General features: G+C 46.3%; 1 protein-coding gene across 1 annotated transcript in view; it reads left to right on the top strand.

Annotated features, from left to right (window-relative positions):
* The window catches only part of CHADL (chondroadherin like), a 564,691-nt gene extending 554,585 nt beyond the window's left edge, over positions 1-10,106 (top strand). The window contains exon 7 of the mRNA XM_073572981.1: positions 9,906-10,106. The gene's annotated coding sequence lies outside the window, so the exon portion shown is untranslated. The remainder of the gene's footprint in view (positions 1-9,905) is intronic.
* Positions 10,107-21,813: the final 11,707 nt, after the last annotated feature.

Here is a 21,813-nt window from a genome sequence, read left to right on the forward strand (position 1 = left end):
ATGTATGTAGTATGTATGTATGTTGTATGAATGTAGTATATATGTAGTATGTATGTATTATCTAGTATGTATGTATGCTGTATGAATGTAGTATGTATGTAGTATGTATGTATTTTTTTTTTTTACATTCAACACATTAGCCGGATGATGGGACTACTACTGTCCCATTATTGGCTAATGTGTCAATCACTGTCATTGTAGCAGGCATAGCCCGATGGGACTTGTAGTCCCATCGGACGATGCCTGCACACACACACACAACCCTCGGCAGGCCCACACAGACCCCCGGCAGCCCGCACAGACCCCCAGCAGGCCCGCACAGACCCCCGGCAGGCCCGTACAGACCCCCGGCAGGCCCATACAGACCCCCGGCAGGCCCATACAGACCCCCGGCAGGCCCATACAGACCCCCGGCAGGCCCGCACAGACCCCCGGCAGGCCCGTAAAGACCCCCGACAGGCCCGCACAGACCCCCGGCAGGCCCGTAAAGACCCCCGACAGGCCCGCAGAGACCCCCGGCAGCCCGCACAGACCCCCGACAGGCCCGCACAGACCCCCGGCAGGCCCGCACAGACCCCCGGCAGCCTGCACAAACCCCCGGCAGGCCCGTACAGACACCCGGCAGGCCCGTACAGACACCCAGCAGCCCTCAGACCCCCGGCAGGCACGCACAGACCGTGCATCATGATGACATCATTTCAGCAGCCAATCACAGCCATGCCATTAGTTAACATGGCTAACACAACTGGCTCATTGCATTATGGGAACTTCCGATTCCGGAATTCGATATTGTAAAAATATCAGAACTCGGTATCGGAACTCCGATACAGCGAATATCGGCTGATACCCAATATTTGCAGTATCGGAATGCTCAACACTACTGGAGACACTTCTGCCATTTTCGACAAGACCCCTGCTCTCCTGGCTGTGACTCCCACAGAAACAGGAGATTCTGGATGCACCACAGATGATCACATAACTGAAGTTACACTGTAAGGTGACATGCCATTTTACTGAATGGCCAGCAACTTTATTTTTAAATCAAATACATTTTTTAACAGAAATGTCCCAACTCACATAAATGAGGATAATAACTCAAGAATTGGATAAGACAAAGAAAAGAGGTACAAGACCACCACAGAGTATAATCCTTAAAACATGATTTTATTGCAAATATTAAAATTAAACAAAATAAAACAAACAGTGACAGAACATATGCAAGGCTGCTGAGCACAAAGACAGACAGGTATTCGTCTAATAAAATTGCATAGTGCAAATATGATAAGAAAATCCCCCTTTTATATATATTGTAGTGCAGCAGTAGAGCACACTTATGCAGTGATGAAACAGTAACCCAGCAAAGTTTCAAACTAAAGTCTCTTTAATGATTTTACTTCACAGCATTAATGTTCAACTTATATAAACAGAGCACATGATATCCTCCAGATAGCAGCCAGGCACATATCCTCTGGGTTACAGTCACTAAACACACCAGTCCACCTCTGACATTTGCCGTGGGCGACTGCACCACTGTGTTAATTTTCTACTCGCAGTGCTACACAGTACACAATATCCTCCGGATCGCAGCCGGGAACCATTTCCTTCAGTTTACAGCCACAAAACATGCCAGTCCTCCTTCAGGCACAGAACAGTCTACCTCTGGTTCACCGCCGGACACAAGACCGTCCACCTAAAAGACCGTTACTGTGGGCGACTGCAGCGCTGTGTACGCTGTGGGTGCCAGGCTCCAGAGCTGCCCTGGCTGCTCTGGCTCCGCTTGCCTGTGTTGCCTCCCACATATGGAGCACTGCAGAGGTGACTGCTTTATCCTCTAGCACACACCAGACTGACACTCAACCTGACACACCCAAACCTTATACTGCGGGGTTTTTAACTAGCAACCTGTGGCCTTTAGACACATGGAAAACTCACGCCAGGAATGAAACGGACTGCAACACTACCATCTGCAGTCTGTTTAAAAACACCAAAACCCAGAGCAGGTTTTCCTTAAATCTGCCTTGGACATCTAGGATGTCCAAGACTTACACTCACTTTAGTCTGCATTGCACCCACAGCTACACTTGTGACTGCAATGCCCTCTCATGGCTTCATTTGCCTCCATGCGCCACCTGGGGGGAACATACAGTGACACTGGTCATTGCCTCATAATATATTTATAGACTGGCCAGAATTTTCAGTTTGGCAATGGGGAAAAAAAAACCCTAATGGTACAAAAGCTGGTAGCCAGTAAGTGAATATTTTCAGAATAAGAAAGCAGACAAGGCAAATAATCTCTGCTATTAAGATATAGAGCAAATGAGTACCGGGTGTGAAACGGAGATTAAGCAATTGTGGTGTAATTACTACTGTGTCCACTAGGGGGCGCTGTGTGGATGTCCCAAGAGAGAGGATGAGTGGCAGAATACTGAGTGGCCGTAGTGTATTTCAAAGTGGGTGGCTTTGAGATGAAGGCTTGGTTATGTGCTGATCAGCAGAGCTGATCTTTCGTGCCTATGTGTGAGGGAGAAGCCTTCAAATCCACCCAGGGGTGTGTCTGATAACACCTATTGTAAAAGGCTATGTGAGTATGTGAAGGACCTGTGATGAAGTCATGGTCACGTGACCCGGTGGGCATGGCTATAGACCATATAATGTGGCCAGGGTAGGTCACATGGGGTGAATGCAGGGACCTGGTTGGTCTAGAGCGGAAGGTCCCGTGCGCAGGATTGTCTCCTGGCGAACAGCCTGTGTGTGGCTGTGTGTGTAATGGCTGCCAGAGCTTGAGAGTTCCCTGGAGGGATATGGACGTCTGCAGCCTGAATGAAGGAACCATGTGGAGACCCTGACGTGGGTGAGATAAATGAGGCTAGAAAGCCTCCTAAGCATAACCTGTATGATCACAGGCTCAACAGAGGGAAGCTCTGTAATGGACGCTATGCTGTGGTGAACTGTATGTTGATTGCTTTGGATTATGCTACGGATATGAGCTGTATAGTGCGGCTGTGGCTCTATGATGATGAATAAACCGCAAGGACTATGATATGGTTTTAGGGAAAACCCGTACCGGATGTGATTTATTTGCTGCCAAGCGAGTGTCCCCCAACCTTGAATGACAGCGTTACCTCACAATTGGTGGAGAAGCTATGGGAAATGGTGTAGCCTTGTTGCTGTGAGCAACAGATAAGGACGGCAAAATTCGGTGGCAAAGAGCAACGCTGAGCCAGGAGGGCTGATGGTTGTGGAAGCCGTGTGATGTGCTGCTGACCGGCCACGTGTGAGCAAAGCCTGTGACGGCCTGCAAGTGGGGAAGCCACTGTCCGGCTGTGGTTCTGGAAACCATGGGGTGGCCTAGTGAGTAAGGCACTGTCTGGATCGGTGAGCCCAGTGCGGCTGCTTCCACAGGAGAAAGAGACTGGTAATTGCTAGTGTGCCTCTGCGGAGAAGAGGTACCCGAGGACCTGTGTGGGCAACACAGGAGAAATGGACTGGTGTTCGTGTGGTACTGACCTGGGTCAATGAGTAAAACGGTGACCGGTGTGGCCGACACAGGTATCGGATGGGTGTTCTTGTGGTGCTGACGTGGGTCAGTGAGGCAAACAGTGTACCTGGAGGGTTCAGTGAGGAAAGGTCCTGGAGGGTCAGCCCTGGGAGCAGAGTCGGATCCCAAGAACACGTGGTGTGACCTTGGATCTGGTGAGGCGTGAGTGTTGGGCAGTCTCAGGTGGAGACAGATGTCCTGAAGAGCACCTGCCGAGCCCTGGACCTGGTGAGGCCGGTGTGTGGGGAGATCCTGGGAGGAGGGTCGCTCCCTGAATCGCACCCAGTGCGCCCTGTGTGTTGGACGGTCTCAGGTGGAGACAGGAGCGTCCTGAATAGCACACAATCAGGACACGTGAGTTTTTTAGTTTTTTGTGGTGTTTTTTCTTCTTTTTTCTTGACTCAGCCTGCGGTGGCTCAGTGGGAGTCAAGAAGGTGACAAGCGGCTTGATGTGGCTCAGTGGGGCCATGAAGGTGACAAGTGGCTTCCGGTGGATCGGCGGGTCCACGAAGACGGCGCAGCAGGAGCTGCAGTGGCTCCAGCCGCTGTGTGTGTGAACAGCAGCCGGTGGTGTCGGTGATCGGTGACAGCAGGAGCTGTGGTGGTGCCAACAAAGACTTGTCTGGTATCGTAAGAGACATAAACTGTGTGGTGTGAACTGTGGTCTGAGAAGACCGGTATAACCAACATGGGGAGATCCTGAAAGGGGGCGGAGTCCCAAAAGGGGGCGGTGACCCAAATCGGGGTGGTAGCCCAAAAAGGGGTGGAGTCCCAAATTGGGGTGGTAACCAAAAAAGAAGTGGAGTCCCAAAAGGGGGTGGAAACCCAAATTGGGGTGGTGGTCCAGAAAGGGGCCGAGTGTGAAGAAATGGCAGCACTGGTTGGCTCAGTGGGTATGTCTGGGAAACTGCAGTGTTCATGTATGTCATTTCCAGAGTGTAGGATATTCTTTCCGAGTGATGACTGGCCGCAGGTGTGTACTGTGATGCTGCACCGGGAAGGAATCTCGGGATGGTTGGACTCAAAGAGTCAGGTGACTCTGGTAGGAACTCCTCTCACTTTCTGGCTGACAGAAAAAATGGTCCAGGTTTGCTGTAAACATGGGGTCACGGTGAACTATGCGGTAGACAGAATAATGTTTGAGGGGCTCGGAGGCAGTGAGTGCCAAGGTGGCAGTATACCATCAGACTTAGTGTACGCCTTGGAGTGGGGCCGGGACTTTGTCAGGTTTGATGATATATGCCACGAGGGTGGAGACGTTCCTACTGTTGGACTAACTAATACGAAGACGCTGACGCCTCCTAACATGGACAGGCCAGACGTAGGGGCGACCAGAGAAAGAATTGCGTTAGATGAATTTACTGACCTGACGTCACCTGAAGGGTATGACAGTGTGAATGAGAATGGTGTGGTAAACAAAAAGAGCGGAGCTGACACACCGATAAAGAGTGTCTTGGGGGTTCACCATACGATGTGGTGTGACTGACATGTTGTTGCCAGTAGCCACGACTAGGACAGAATCTAGTGCTGGGCTGACAAACTCGTGAGAAAACTGACGCTGACCTGGTGGATAAGACGGCGGAAGTAGTCACACGGTTAGTGAGTAACTGGAGGGATGACTTAATCTCTGGGGGTGACTGTGGCTCTGAGAAAGAAAGGGAGCACAGAATAGCAGGGATAGAGAAAGAAGTCTCTGAGCTCAAAGGCCACATGGTAACGTGGCAAGGACTGAATAAGGCCCTCAGAGAGGAGGTGGATGAGTGTGTCAAACGAGAAAGAGTCCTGAGACAAACGGCTGAGCACAGGGTCGAGGAGCTCAAGAAAGAGATCTTGGAGCTCAGAGGACACCTGTCCACCTGGCAAAGTGTGAACAAGAACCTCAAGGAAGAGATGGAGGAACTCAGAGGAGTAGTAAAAAGTCTTCTGCGAGAGAAGTTGGACGAAGACTTACCGCGGATGAGCGTGAGTGATAATAAGACAGAACTGCCAGTAGCCATAGTGGCCAAGGGTCACGAAGTGATCCAACCATGTGAAGTTGATGAGTTAAGAACTGAAGAAGACAGTCACCCGGTCGGGTCAACTGTAGTGAGGGAAGTGTCCGTGGTAAGGCCAGAGCCTCCTGGCCTGGAAGAGAGCAAGACCACATCCTTCAAGACTGTGATTGACGTTCCAGAAGACATGCAAGACGCCTGTGCGGAGGTGTACATTTGGCTTTCAAAGAGGCGGTCAAAGCCTGTAAGGTGCACTGGGCACCCGAGACTCGGCAATTGGTGATAGTATCAGCCAGAGAAGATACATCAATCCGAGTAGCTGTCCTGAAAGAGATGCATTTGCAGTGTCTACGTGTCAAACAATTGGTTAGGCAGAGTAATGTGAAGGCTGCTCGACGCCTAGAGATAGCAAGAGAGGTGGTTCCGGTACCCAAAGCTCTGATTGGGAGAATCATTGGAAGATCCGGGAAGGTGATGCAAGACCTCGTGAATATCTCCGGTGTGGTGAGGGTGAGGATCCCTCCTGATGATGAAGACCAGGTATCCAGTGAAGTGGGTAGAATTCCCATCATCGTGGTTGGCTCCATGGAGAGCCTGAGAGACTTTCGGATGCTCGTGGAGTATCGAGTGGGGTACCTGCGAGAAATTGAGCAGTTGAGGCTGGACCGTCAGTGAATTAATAAAGAAGTACGGAATACCAGGTGGCGGCCGCCTGCAACCCAACAAGATGTAAGGACCCGAAGAGTTCCGCCAAGAAGTGACAGTGCAGATGGCCGAAGAACGTCAGCAAGTTGCAGTTCGATGGGCCTTGCGAAGCTGAGAGACATTAGTTCCTGTGAGACGCTGAATGAGTCAGACTCAGGCCAGACAGTAGGACCGATTAAGATTGATGACCGTACCAACCGGGAGAACCGGTCAGTGGGAGAACGGTCAGGTGACGAAGCGCATTCTAGGAGGGTGGTGACTAAAGAGTGTCTGACGCAGACAGACTGCAACTGGAGGGTCAAAGACAATGACCGATATTTTGACCACTGGGGGCGGGGGAGGCCTAACGCGGAGATGAGGCGGTATGACAGATGGAGACGGTTCTCTCGACCTGGGGCGCAAGGTGTAATGAGTGCCCGGTCTCGAGATCCTGGTGTAAGATTGTGTGTTCAACCCCACAAGTTTGAACAGAGGGGCGGGGTATGTGGTGTAATTACTACTGTGTCCGCTAGGGGGCACTGTGTGGATGTCCCAAGAGAGAGGATGAGTGGCAGAATACTGAGTGGCCGTTGTGTATCTCAAAGTGGGTGGCTTTGAGATGAAGGCTTGGTTATGTGCTGATCAGCAGAGCTGATCTTTCGTGCCTATGTGTGAGGGAGAAGCCTTCAGGCAGCTGGAGAGATGGGCGGGTTCTAGCTGCCTACAAATCCACCCAGGGGTGTGTCTGATAACACCTATTGTAAAAGGCTGTGAGTATGTGAAGGACCTGTGATGAGGTCATGGTCACGTGACCCAGTGGGCATGGCTATAGACCACATAATGTGGCCAGGGTAGGTCACATGGGGTGAATGCAGGGACCTGGTTGGTCTAGAGCGGAAGGTCCTGGGCGCAGGATTGTCTCCTGGCGAACAGCCTCTGTGTGGCTGTGTGTGTAATGGCTGCCAGAGCTTGAGAGTTCCCTGGAGGGATATGGACGTCTGCAGCCTGAATGAAGGAACCATGTGGAGACCCTGACATGGGTGAGATAAATGAGGCTAGAAAGCCTCCTAAGCATAACCTGTATGATCACAGGCTTAACAGAGGGAAGCTCTGTAATGGACGCTATGCTGTGGTGAACTGTATGTTAATTGATTTGGATTATGCTACGGATATGAGCTGTATAGTGCGGTTGTGGCTCTATGATGATGAATAAACCGCAAGGACTATGATATGGTTTTAGGGAAAACCCGTACTGGATGTGATTTATTTGCTGCCAAGCGAGTGTCCCCCAACCTTGAATGACAGCGCTACCTCACACAATATATTGCAAAGAGAAAAAACTGATTGGCACTGCTATCACAGCTCACACGTCAATGCTTTTTTACTGTGCAGGAGCTGCAGCCGGCAAATATCCTGAAACCCACGGGTGCCCATTTATTTGAAAAAACATGTCCATGAAGCAAGCAACAAGAAAAAGTGAATGGCATTCACTGGGTAAAAATTCAAGCTTTTCTTTTAACATCTTCAGCAGGAGAATGGGAGCCAGGGAGCGGGAGTGACACAATCGTTTTGCGCAAGGTGCGCTTCCACAGGTCACATGACAAGAGGTAAATGACGGAGGAAGAAATACCTGCTGCCAGGTAAACTCCCACCAAAAACCCCCACTTGACTAACAACGAAGTATACAATACAAAATGAAAACAAATAACAATATTAACAATTCTAAAAACAAGGTAATGCATAATAATTCCCAATCAAATTACTTTGAGCAAAAATGCATAATTTAGAGAAAGATAGACATATTGATCCTTTCATTGAAGCCAATGGAATCAAGCGCACGTGTGCGCATGATCCACCTTGCTTCCCTCTTAAGGAGATTTTTGTGCAGATCGACTCCTGAGGTGGCAGCACAACCCTCTCTATGCCAGCAAAAGACAAAACTGTGGGGTCCCCCCCATGAATTTCCCTAATATGATTAAATAATTTCGGTACACCCTTTCCTGAGGTAGTGGAGTTATAATGCTCCCTAAACCTAACATAAAAGGGAAGTATTGTCTTCCCTATATAAAATAACCTACAGGGACAAAAATTAACATATACTATGTGAGCAGACGAAATTTCACGGCAAAATTTGGGGGTGATTCCATAGAATTTTTAGATGTTTTTCTGGAGATTAATGATGGACTTCTATGTACTACAGTACACCGTAAACCATCTTCCACAAACGCCATGTTACATTATGATAGTTACGAGATTTGTCTTTAGTTTTGTGTATGGTCCTATGGAAAATTTCATTAGATCAACTATTTGCAAAAATTGGCATATCCTCGAACGAGATAGTGATTTGACAGATGTGGTGATGAGAGGACCTTTGTTCTCTTGTAGGAGAAGTACCAATTTAAAAGATATTCTTGTTCATAATCATATAGACAAGGAACAGAATAATTTGCTCAGCTCAAATGTCCCTACGGGAAACTCTATTTGTGGACATTGTACTTTTTGTATACATCATATTACAGACCGCTGTTTACACATTGGGGCGGTGACACATTGCGTCTCTGATTTTATTTCTTGTAAGTCTACACACATAGTATATGTTATTTTTTATCTCTCTAGGTTCTTTTATATAGGGAAGACAATGCGCCCCCTTTATATCATGTTTAGGGAGCATTATAACTCCATTATCTGAGGAAAGGGTGTACTTAATTTAATTAATCATATTAGGGAAGTTCATGGGGGGGTGGACCCCAAGGTTTTGTCTTTTGCTGGCATAGAGAGGGTTGTGCTGCCACTTCAGGGGGCGATCTGCATAAAAATCTCCTAAAGAGGAAAGCAAGGTAGATCATGCACACTCGTGCTCTTGATTCCACCGGCTTCAATGAAAGGATCGATATGTCTATCTTTCTCTAAATTATGCATTTTTGCTCAGAGTAATTTGATTGGGTATTATTATGCATTACCTTGCTTTTAGAATGGTTAATATTGTTATTTGTTTTCATTTTGTATTGTATACTTCGCTGTTAGTCAAGTGGGGGGTTCTGGTGGGAGGACTTTACCTGGCAGCAGGTATTTCTCCCTCGGTCATTTCCCTCTTGTCATGTGACCCGCTGAAGTGCACCTTGCGCTAAACGATCGTCGTCGCTCCTGCTCCCTGGCTCCCATTCTCCCGCTGAAGATGTTCCAATAAAGGCTTGAATTTTTACCCGGTGAGGGCCATTCACTTTTTCTTGTTGCTTTCTTCATGAGATTAAGCAATGCTGAGTCAAAGGTCAATGTAAGTAGTACTCAATAGATGAATCCAACCCAATATAGAAAATTACATACTGAGGTTAGATTATATAAACTGTCTCCGCCACCCCAGCGCACGTTTCGTTCAGACTTCCTCTCAGCATTATCCAAATGCATGTCACTTGACAAATAGTAAGGTTTTTAATGTTAGAGTTAGGACTGTCCCAATTAGGGTCACAGTGAAGTGGTGGGATGGCTTCTGCATTTTTTTATTAAAAAAATGTTAACTAAGTACCATATATTATTTTCAAGCGCTATTACTGTTTACGTTCTGCAGGGTATTCAATCATTACATTTCAGTGTTAGGTTTTTTTTTTCTGTTCAGTGCCTAGTGTGAAAGCGCGATTACATGCTGCATGCACACCAGTTTATGTTCAAAGTTCATACATTTAGGTTTTTTCCAGATGCTTCGACATGTAGAGTCATACAAGGACCATTGTCTGTCCCTAATGACAGGACAGTGAGGAGGAGGAAACCAGGCATAGCTGGAAAGAAGAAGGAAAGAAAAGGAAGCACAGAGAATACTTTTTTCAATCTTTCTCAGTTTCTATTGTAATGTAAGGCAAATTAGAATGAAAGAAAAGTTTGTGTTAAAAGTATGTACATAAGTGAAAATCTGTAATAAAGCTTTTGGCTGACAACTCTCTTGTGATGGTGAAATAATAAAACTGATATATCATAAAATCATAAATACTACATGGGATTTTAAAACAATTTAAAGGGGGTTGCCCACTTTTTCTTTATTATAACAAATATGTTCGGGATCTGATTTTGTAGCACTTACTAATATGGAAGTATTACAGGTTCTACTATTGTGCTTGTTAGTGCAGTCTCCATTGCAGGTAAGCTCCTGTCCACAAAATGGCTGCCAGCTGTGGAGCATGTGACTAGATATATCCATCAACCTCCTCCGATTGAAAACCAAGTTTAGTGTGGTTTCTTATTTGGAAGCGGCTGATGGACAGATTGGGTCACATGCTCATCTGCTGTCAGCCTTTTTGTGGACAAGAAGGCTGCATTAGCAGGTCTATCAGGAGAACCTGTATCACCAAGAGAAGGGATGAGCTAACCCAAACCGTAAAGTTTGGAGTTTGTACCAGACACCTAGTGTTCTGCACCTAACCCCGAACACAAACTTTTAACCGGAAGTCCGATTTACTGTTTGGGTTCCAATACTTAATAAAATTTGTTGAAAGGCTGCCGCTCAGCCAGTCAACAAGCATTTAGACTGTGGGCACTTCAGGAACCATCACAGCCTTGTCAAGTATTAGCATGGCTGTGATTGGCCGGTGCACCACGTGACCTGGCCTGTATAAAGGCCGGATCGTGGGTGCTGCTGCCATTCTGCTCTGTTTAATGTAGGGACTGGATGCTGATGGAGTAAGGAACAGTATTAATATTTTTGTGTGTCCATCCTCCAAAAAGTTTCTGAATGTTTACTCTGCACCTGCGTCTGTAGGAATAGTGTACACACACTGATTAACCAATTTTTACTACTCTGCACCTGTCTGTGCAAGTAGTATTGCTAACCAACTTTTAGTATTCTTCACCCATGTCTCGCAGAGTAGTGTTGCTAACCAATTTTTCATACTCTGCACCCATATCTGGGCAAATAGTGTTGCTAAACAACTTTTAAGCACCCATGTCTCGCCAAGTAGTGTTGCTATTCAACTTTTAATATTCTGCACCAGTGTCAGGCCAACTAGTATTGCTAAACAATTTTTTATACTCTGCACCCATGTCTGGGCGAGTAGTGTTGTGTTATGATTGGGTCACCGAGGAGGAGAGCAAGACCTAGCTAAGCCACAGAAAACCAGAGAGGTTGGTAACTAAGTGGATTGCAGACCCTGATCCTATCCATACAAATAGCAGTAGCCGTGGATCGTACCTACGATGATCCTAGACGCCTCAACATAGCCGGAGAGCTAAATAAGCCTAAAGCAAGAAAGGGGAAGTCTAAACTGCCCCAGAGCAGACCCCAAAGGAATAGATAGCCCCCAAACATATCTTGTCGGTGAGACAAGATGAAAACACAAACGCATGTAGGAAAATAGACTGAGCAAACAATGGGGCCCACACTAACTAGATAGGAAAGGAAAGACACTGTCTGCAATAACACAAAAAACCCTGCAAAAAATGTCCAACACGTCTGATAGAAAAATACTGAAGTCACACGACTTCGCCCACTATATCAGCACTCTAGTATATTCTGAAAGCAGAGCAAAAAGAGTCCAATCTAATAAGGGACAAAAACAAACTGGCACAAGCAGTAACATATGGATGGAGATTCAGCACAGCCCCAGCCGGAGCTGGCTGACCACACAAAACTGAAATAGGCAAAACCAGATCAAATGAGAACAATAGCAAAAGAATACTTAGCTGAGCATGCAGGGACTGAGCTGAAAACTAAGACGTCAGTAGGCAGGAAAAAATCACCAGCAGGGAAAGAGGGAGTCGGCTGTCTTAAATCCAGTCAGAAACTCCAGATCTCCAATCATCCTCCTCATTATCAGGTGGCATGCCTCTGTTAATCAGATCATAGAATCGTAGAGTTGGAAGGGACCTCCTGGGCCATCTGGTCCAACCCCCTGCTCAAAGCAGGATTCGCTAAATCATCCCAGTCAGATGTCTGTCCAGCCTCTGTTTGAAGACTTCCATTGAAGGAGTAACCCCCTGCTCAAAGCAGGATTCGCTAAATCATCCCAGTCAGATGACTGTCCAGCCTCTGTTTGAAGACTTCCATTGAAGGAGAACTCACCACTTCTCGTGGCAGCCTGTTCCACTCATTGATCACTCTGTCAAAAAGTTTTTTCTAATATCTAATCTGAGTCTCCTCCCATTCAGTTTCATCCCATTGCTTCTAGTCTTTCCTTGTGCAAATGAGAATAAAGTTGATCCTTCTACAGTGTGACAGCCCTTTAGATATTTATAGACAGCTATTAAGTCTCCTCTCAGTCTTCTCTTTTGCAAACTAAACATTTCCAAATCCTGCAACCTTTCCTCATAAGACAGGGTTTGCAGACCGGTCACCATTCTGGTCGCTCTTTTCTGGACTTGCTCCAGTTTGTTGATGTCTTTTTTAAAATGTGGTGCCCAAAACTGGACACAATATTCCAGATGAGGTCTGACCAGATCAGCTCCAATAACCACCAGAGGGAGCCCAGAAAGAGAACTCGTGACCCCTCTGTCAATATAACCAGCTCCACTACCTTTACTAGTAACCAGAGGTAGGACAGAAAGTGAATTCACAACAGTGTTGATAACCAATTTTTCAAACTCTGCACTTGTGTCTGAGCGAGTAGTGATGTTAAACATCTTTTAATATTCTGCACCCGTGTGTGGCTAAGTAGTGTTGCTAACTAGAGATGAGCAAATTTGTTTGGATTCGGTTGCCGAATCTGAATTTGCCATATTCATGCCATATGGGTAACCTATTCGTGCCGAATGTATGTTTGATGATCAGTACTGAACATATTCAGTAATTTCTACTCCCATTGACTCTAATGACGTTCAGCTGTGGTTAACAAATATTCGGAATCGAGTTCAAACAAATTCGCTAAACTCTATTTCTAACCAATTTCTCAAACTCTGCACATGTGTCGAGGCGAGTAGTGTTGCTAACCAACTTTTAATATTATGTAGCTGTGTCTGGGCAAGTACAATCAACAAAAAAGAAAGCTCCTCCAATGAGGTAAAAAGATATATTTTTATTCAACACATTAAATGATACAAATTTGACACGGCAACCATATAGAAATAGGATAGCAAAAAAACACACAATGGGTGACACAATACAAAGAAAAAAATCAGTTATTGCACATGAAGTAATATATGACAAAAAATTAATTAAGACTGTGCATAAAGTGCCTCTCATATATCCAAAGGTGTAATGTAATCACAAAAATGAGTCACAAAATATGTGCAAAAATGCATAAAGTGCTTAGTGCAAAAAATATATATATCGTATTGCAACAGACACTGTACTGAAACACAGTAGTACATAACAATTTTTATAAATAAAAATATATTAATACAGCTCACGTTTCGATGTATATCTTCCTCAGAAGGGGTACTTCTGAGGAAGATATACATCGAAACGCGCATCAGGGGGATCCTGGGTGACACCCTATTTTGGTAAATATAATCTCTTGATTAGTTTCAGTGATCTTTAGCCAGAAAAAAAATTTTTTCCATATCTGGTCTCCTTTTTAATTACATCTTTGCACTTTATTAAAAGGTTTTTTCCTTTCTAAGGAGATCAATTATAGGAAAACCAGCAATGCCAGTATGTTATGTATCACTATGTGCAAAAACTTTTTTGATGGAGTAATTGCTGTATTAATATATTTTTATTTATAAAAATTGTTATGTACTACTGTGTTTCAGTACAGTGTCTGTTGCAATACGAGATATATATATTTTTTGCACTAATAACTTTATGCATTTTTGCACATATTTTGTGACGCATTTTTGTGATTACATTACACCTTTGGATATATGAGATATACTATATGATAAATTCTCATGATACCAGGCACTTTATGCACAGTCTTAATTAATTTTTTTGTCATATATTACTTCATGTGCCATAACTGATTTTTTTCTTTGCATTGTGTCACCCATTGTGTATGTGATTTTTTGCTATCCTATTTCTATATGGTTGCCGTGTCAAATTTTTATCATTTAATGTGTTGAATAAAAATATATATTTTTACCTCATTGGAGGACCTTTCTTTTTTGTTGATTGTATTTGGTTTCACGGTCCTCCATGTTATAACCTTTATCCTTCCTGTTTTGGTCTGGGCAAGTAGTGTTGATAACCAATTTTTCATACTCTGTACCTGTGTCTAGCCGACTAGTGTTGCTAACCAATTTCTCATACTCTGCACACGTCGGGGCGAGTAGTGTTGCTAACCAACTTTTAATACTATGTACCTGTGTCTTGGCAAGTAGTGTTGCTAACCAATTTTTCATACTATGCACCTGTGTCTAGCCGACTAGTGTCGCTAACCAATTTTTCAAACTCTACACACGATTCTGGGAGAGTAGGGTTGCTAACCAATTTTTCAAACTCTGCACACGTGTCTGTGCGAGTGTCGTTGCTAACCAATTTTTCATATTCTACACCCATGTCTGGGTGAATAGCATTGCTAACCAACTTTTAGTACTCTACCCTCATGTCTGGGTGAGTAGTGTTGCTAACCAACTTTTAATACTTTGCACCCTTGGCTGGGAAAATAGTGTTGGCAACCAATTTTTCATACTCTGCTTCCTTGTCTGGGCAAGCAGTGTTGCTGACCAATTTTTAATACTCTGCAGCCTTATCTGGGCGAATAATGTTACTAACCAATTTTTCATACTCTTCACCCGTGTTTGGGTGAGTAGTGTTGCTAACCATCTTTTAATTCTCTGCACCAATGTCTGGGCAAGTAGTGTTGTAAACTAAAGATGAGTGAACCTTCGGTTCAATTCAACAACCGATTAGACGTTCAACCACCGTCCCCGAAACCCATTAGAATCAATGGGAGGCCAAACCAAGCTTATACAAAACACCTTAAGGGGTGACAAAAAGCTTCCCAAACAGCTAAAATTAGGGGTAGCTACTATGAAAACTGGCATCAATTGATCCACAGTAGAAATTTGCAAATGGCACAGCAGCAGTCAGCCATTGGCCATACATGAGGTATCAGGTTCCGGCCCAGCATTTACAGCTTTCAATTGAAGTTTCAATTAAGACGAGGTGGGTGAGGGATGTGAGGGTCCTGACAGCGCCGGCATATAGCCTCTGCTAAGCAGGGACTCACAAGCACTGTAGGGACCCCTGGGGACAAGAACAGCCGGAAAATAAAGATGCACAGTACCTGAATGTAGAAGTTTCAAAGCCGGCACAGGACCTATGGTCATGTGAACGGTCATGTGACTGCAAGGGGGTGGGACTTAGCATCCTGCTTTCAAAGAAGGTAGAAAACTCAAAGTCGGGCAAAGCGGGGGTCATGCACAGTACAGGCAAGCAAGGTACAGGAGGGATAAACAGACGGGTGGTCAGACAAAGCCAAAGGTCATACACAAGATATCAGAAAAGTACCAGGGATGAGACAGAACGGATAGTCAGGGCCAAGCAGAGATCAAAACCAAACAGACGTAGAAGGTACCAGGCAGAATCCAAAGCAGAATCCAGAGAACAGACCGAGTCGTTCACAGAGAATCAAGCAACCAGAACACAGCATTAACACACTCAGGGGTCACCACACAATGCCAAGGGTGAAAGTATAACTAATGGGGGATGGGAGCTTCCTGAGGCTATAAGAAGCCTCCCCAGAACCAATGAGAGGCCATCCTAATAGGTCCCAGGTGTGCAGGTGAGAGTCTGCACTGAGGTCAGAACATTAACCCCAGCAGTGCCGGTCACCCAGCACTGGTATCATGACAGTACCCCCCTCTCAACGGGGGGCCTCTGGACCCCCAGGCTTGCCCGGGTATCTAGCATGGAAAGCCAGAACCAGACGACCCGCATGCATCAACCGGGCCAGCACCCAGGACCTGTCCTCCGGCCCATACCCCTTCCAATGAACTAGGTACTGTACTGACCGCCGTACCAACCTAGAATCTACGATGTGACCAATCTCATATTCCACATGTCCCTCAACCGAAACCGGAGGAGCAGCGGACTCGGATTTTCCCCGGACTGCTTCAAATGGTTTCAGTACAGATCTATGGAAGACGTTAGGGATCTTGAAAGAGGGTGGAAGCCACAGCCTGTACGCTACTGGGTTGATTTTTTCCACAATCTTGTACGGGCCAATCAATTTGGGGCCCAACTTGGCTGACGGAATCTTTAACTTAATGTTTCGCATGGAGAGCCAGACTTTCTCTCCAACCTGAAACATGGGACCAGGTGTTCGTTTCCTGTCCGCAAAAAACTTATACCTGCCCTGAGATTTACACCGCTGGACTTATGCCCATGTATCTTTTAACTGCTGAACAGAGTCCTCAGCCCCGGGGCACCCCGTATCCAGACGAGAAAACTCACCAAAATGAGGACTGAACCCATAGTTGATCAAGAAAGGGGACATACCAGTGGATTGACTCACCTGACTATTGAAGGCAAATTCAGCCAACGGCAGTATATCACACCAGTCAGTCTGTCTAGCAGAAGTCAGACATCTGAGGATCTGTTCCAGAGACTGATTAGTGCGTTCCGTCTGACCATTACTCTCAGGACGGTATGCAGATGAAAAGGAGAGAGATATCCTTAATTTTTTGCAGAAAGCACGCCAAAACTTAGCCACAAACTGCACACCACGATCAGACACCACATTCAGGGGTACCCCATGCAAGCGGACCACATGCTGCACAAACAATCTGGATAAGGTCTCAGCAGAAGGTAATGCGGACAGGGGTACAAAATGAGCCTGCTTTAAAAATCTGTCCACCACTACCCATACAACCGTATTACTCCTGGAAGAGGGAAGATTGGTAATAAAATCCATGGACAGATGGGTCCACGGTCTTTTGGGAACTTCCAAGGGCATCAGCTCCCCCGCCGGCCGGCTATGGGAGCTTTTAGAACGAGCGCAGACCCCACAACCAGAAATGAACTTCTTTATATCAGAACCAAGAGTAGGCCACCAGAAGATCCTAGCCACCGCCAGTCGCGTGGCTGATATACCAGGGTGAGCACACAACTTGGATTCGTGGAACTCTTGCAAGAGTTTAAGGCGAAGTTGCTCTGGGACAAACAACTTGCCCCCTGGCTAGGCCGCAGGAGCCAGCGACTGGACCCCCTCAATTTCCCGTTCCAATTCAGACGAGATCCCTGCTAACACAACCCCAGGGTACAGGATGGAGGACGGTGGCTCAGGGGCAGACACAGGGTGAAAACTACGAGATAAGGCATCAGCCTTGACATTCTTTGACCCTGGATGGAATGTAATAGTAAACTGGAAACGAGAAAAAAAAAAGTGACCAACGGGCCTGTCTGGGCGTTAATCTTTTAGCAGACAAATGTATGACAAATTTTTGTGATCAGTGATCACAGTAACCGGGTGACTGGCCCCCTCCAAAAAGTGCCTCCATTCCTCAAACGCCAACTTGACCGCAAGAAGCTCTCTATTGCCTACATCATAATTTCTTTCAGCAGCAGAGAACTTCCTGGAAAAGAAAGCACATGGCCTGAGGTTGGTTAGAGTGGCAGACCCTTGGGATAACACTGCCCCCACCCCCACCTCGGAGGCATTCACCTCCACCACAAATGGTTTGGAAGGATCTGGCTGTACCAAGACAGGAGCAGACATAAAACATTTTTTCAGCGTCGCAAAAGCCTCTTTTGTGAGTGAGGACCAATTTCTCACATCCGCACCTTTGCATGTTAGATCCGTGAGAGGTTTGACCACTTGCGAAAACCCCCGGATAAATTTGCGGTAATAATTGGCGAACCCCAAGAAGCACTGAAGACCCTTAAGATCTTAGGGTTGCACCCAATCCGCAATGGTCTTCACCTTCTTGGGGTACATGCGAAAACCCTCACCGGATACAATTAATCCCAAAAAAGACAATTCTTGCACACAGAATACACATTTCTCCATTTTGGCATACAGATGATTTTCTCTCAGTCTTTGGAGAACAGTTCGTACATGTTCCAAATGAGAATGCTTGTCGGAGGAGTATATCAAAATATCATCTAAGTAGATAACGACAAAACGACCAATGAGATCCGAGAATACCACAATAATGCAATTCTGAAATATGGCAGGGGAGTTGGTAAGACCAAACGACATGACTAAATTTTCAAACAGTCCCTCAGTCATGGGGAACGTGGTTTTCCATTCATCCCCCTCTCGGACCCTTATCAAATTATATGCCCCCCGAAGATCCAGTTTAGAAAACCACTTTGCCCCTGATAGTTGGCTACACAAATCGGGAATCAACGGAAGGGGGTACGTATTCCGTACCGTAATCTGATTAAGCTCCCGAAAATCGAGACAGGGACGTAACCCGCCATCTTTTTTCTTTACAAAAAATAAACCTGCCACCACAGGTGAGACTGAAGGACGTATGTGTCCTTTGCGCAGACTTTCAGCAATGTACTCCTTCATAGCCAAGCGCTCAGGACCGGACAAATTAAAACAGACGGGCTTTAGGTAATTTAGCCCCCGGGACCAGCTCAATAGCGCAGTCAAAGGGTCTATGTGGCGGTAACGTCTCGGCCTCGCTTTCGGAGAATACATCTTCGAAGTCCTTCAGGCATTCTGGAATACCTTCCAGCTCAACAGATGATACAGACACAGATTTAACAGGTTCAACCAGCAGTGTGGATTTATCACATAACTTAAAATCATTAAACCCCCATTGGACAATCTCCTCCATTTTCCAGTTAATAACTGGGTTATGACGTTGTAACCAGGGCATGCCCAACACCAACCCTGCAGGTAGATTGTCCAGAACAAAACAACTTAGGTTTTCCACATGAGTAGCGCCCACTCTGAGCGAAAACAAGTCAGACATAAAGAGAATTCCCTCCCTAGTGAGGGGAGAGGAGTCAATGGCCATCACCTTGATCGGAACCTTGAGCCTAACTGTCCCTATCTTACAGTGTGTGACCAATTGGGAGTCAATGAGGTTAATCGATGATACGCAGTCCATGAAGGCTGTAGAGGAAAAAGAACTACCGTCCACAAACAGTTCCACATGCAGTAACACTTTAGAAAACGAGGAAAAGGGTACCTGAGGGTCTGAATAGTCTCCCCGTTGACTACCCAGACCTAGTCGTTTCCCGCCGACCGGGTTGAAGACGGGCAATCAGGACACTCCCTTTTCCAATGTCCCGTTTTACCGCAGTAAAAGCATAACTGCTTGTCCTTCCGGCGTTTCCTCTCCGTATTCTTCAGGGAGAGGGCGCCTACATCCATGAGCTCAGGGGCAGTCTCTTTTCCACTGGGTAACAATGGAGTTTCCACCTGCATCACCCCTCTGGCTCGCAGCCTGCGGTCCATTCGGACGGCCTGGGTCATGGCGTCCTCGAGAGAGTTAGGTGGGGGATGTAACGCCAAGGCATCCTGCAGCTGCTCGGACAAGCCTCTGCGAAAGAGTCCTCGAAGTGCAGCGCCATTCCAAGAGACCTCTGCGGCCCAGCGGCGGAATTCAGTACCAAACCACTCAGCTGAGTGTTTCCCCTGACAGACGCTAATCACCATGTCCTCTGCCAATCGCACTCGGTCAGGCTCATCATAAATGTGCCCGAGGGCCTCAAAGAATGCATTCACAGACACTCTCTCAGGGGCAGTGGGAGGAAGGGAGAAAGCCCAAGCTTGTGGGGACCCTTTTAACAGAGACATAATGACCCCAACCTTCTGACTTGCGTCCCCAGAAAAACATGGTCTCAAACTAAAAAAAAGTTTGCACCCCTCCATGAAGACCCTGAACTCCTTTTTGTTTCCAGAAAAAAAGTCAGGCAGTTTAACAGGTGGTTCTGGGGACACCAAAACAACATCACTCGTCCCAGCCCCCCGAAACCCAGCAGCTAGAGCTTCCCGCACTGTCTCAGAAACCTGCTGCTGAGAACGAGCCAGAGCTTGCTGCTCCAGAGATAAACCCTGAAACATCTGACTCAGACTTTTCATCTGGTCAGCCAGAGACTGTATGGGATCCATATCTCTCTGCATAAAAAACCCCCAAAAACTTAACAGTCAGTTATAATGTCAGGGTCCTGACAGCGCCGGCGTACAGCCTCCGCTAAGCAGGGACTCACCCGCACCGTAGGGACCCCTGGGGACAAGAACAGCCAGAAAATAAAGATGCACAGGCCCTGAATGTAGAAGTTTAGCAAGCCGGCACAGGACCTACGGTCATGTGAACGGTCATGTGACTGCAAGGGGGTGGGGCTTAGCGTCCTGCTTTCAAAGAAGGTAGAAAACTCAAAGTCGGGCAAAGCGGGGGTCATGCACAGTACAGGCAAGCAAGGTACAGGAGGGATAAACAGACGGGAGGTCAGACAAAGCCAAAGGTCATACACAAGATATCAGTAAAGTACCAGGGATGAGACAGAATGGATAGTCAGGGCCAAGCAGAGATCAAAACCAAACAGACGTAGAAGGTACCAGGCAGAATCCAAAGCAGAATCCAGAGAACAGACCGAGTCATACACAGAGAATCAAGCAACCAGAACACAGCACTAACACACTCAGGGGTCACCACACAATGCCAAGGGTGAAAGTATAACTGACGGGGGATGGGAGCTTCCTGAGGCTATAAGAAGCCTACCCAGAACCAATGAGAGGCCACCATAATAGGTCCCAGGTGTGCAGGTGAGAGTCTGCACTGAGGTCAGAACATTAACCCCAGCAGTGCCGGTCACCCAGCACTGGTATCATGACAAGGGACTGGTGTAAGCCTGCTGTGATACCTGATGAAACATTTAAATGTGATTTTTGTTTTTTATCAGCCACACTCAGGTGGTATACCACAAATGTTATAAAAATTTAAGGATAGTAATGCACAGAGGCATAGCTAGAGTTTTGGTTCAAGGGGGGCGAAACTTCTGAGTGGGCCCCTAACCAGGCAACTATGATAACAACTGGGTGACGCACCCTAATAGTGGATATATGAGAACCTAAGCAGATGACTACTCTGTTACTGAAAATAATCGCTATATAAAGACCAACATGGATATTACCGCCATAGGATCAGTGGTAGATACAACTCCTACGGAACATATAAGAGATTACAGCACAGTTACAGATAAAGACTTACAGGTAATATTCTGATGGAATCATTCACTTTTCCTGTCTTTTCCATCTGGCCCAGACTGACATGAAAACTTCTTCCAGCCAGGACTTGGCTGCAGAGATTACAGCAAAGACACATTTCATGCCTCATATTTTCAGCACCATCCCCATCTATCCCCAACCTGCACAAACTCCTCATCCTGCTGATACCCTAATGCCGCTGCTGATGTATGTGTTCCTATTACTGCACCTATTGTATCGTTCTGTGTGCCCTCTACATTCTAAAGCAACCCTCTAGAACAGTGGTCTCCAACCTTTCTGACCTTGAGAGCCACATTCAGCTTAGACAGGGGGTCATGAGCCAAATTCAGCACTGAGAGAGGGGTGTGAGCCACATCCAGCTTCTACCCCTTTCACAGTAGTGTCAACCAAAGCCCCCATTACAGATATGATAACCAAAGCTTTTCCACAGAAATCACTCCAAAGCAGTGCACTAAGATCCATGGGTTGTTCCCACAATACCCCATTCAGTATTCTCCCATCAAGGACTCCCAACGCACTGTCACATCCAGCTTTGAGCACCTCCTCT

Source organism: Dendrobates tinctorius, unplaced genomic scaffold, assembly GCF_039654945.1.
Source record: "Dendrobates tinctorius isolate UK_male_01 unplaced genomic scaffold, ASM3965494v1 ptg000033l, whole genome shotgun sequence".
Classification (NCBI taxonomy): Eukaryota; Metazoa; Chordata; class Amphibia; order Anura; family Dendrobatidae; genus Dendrobates; species Dendrobates tinctorius.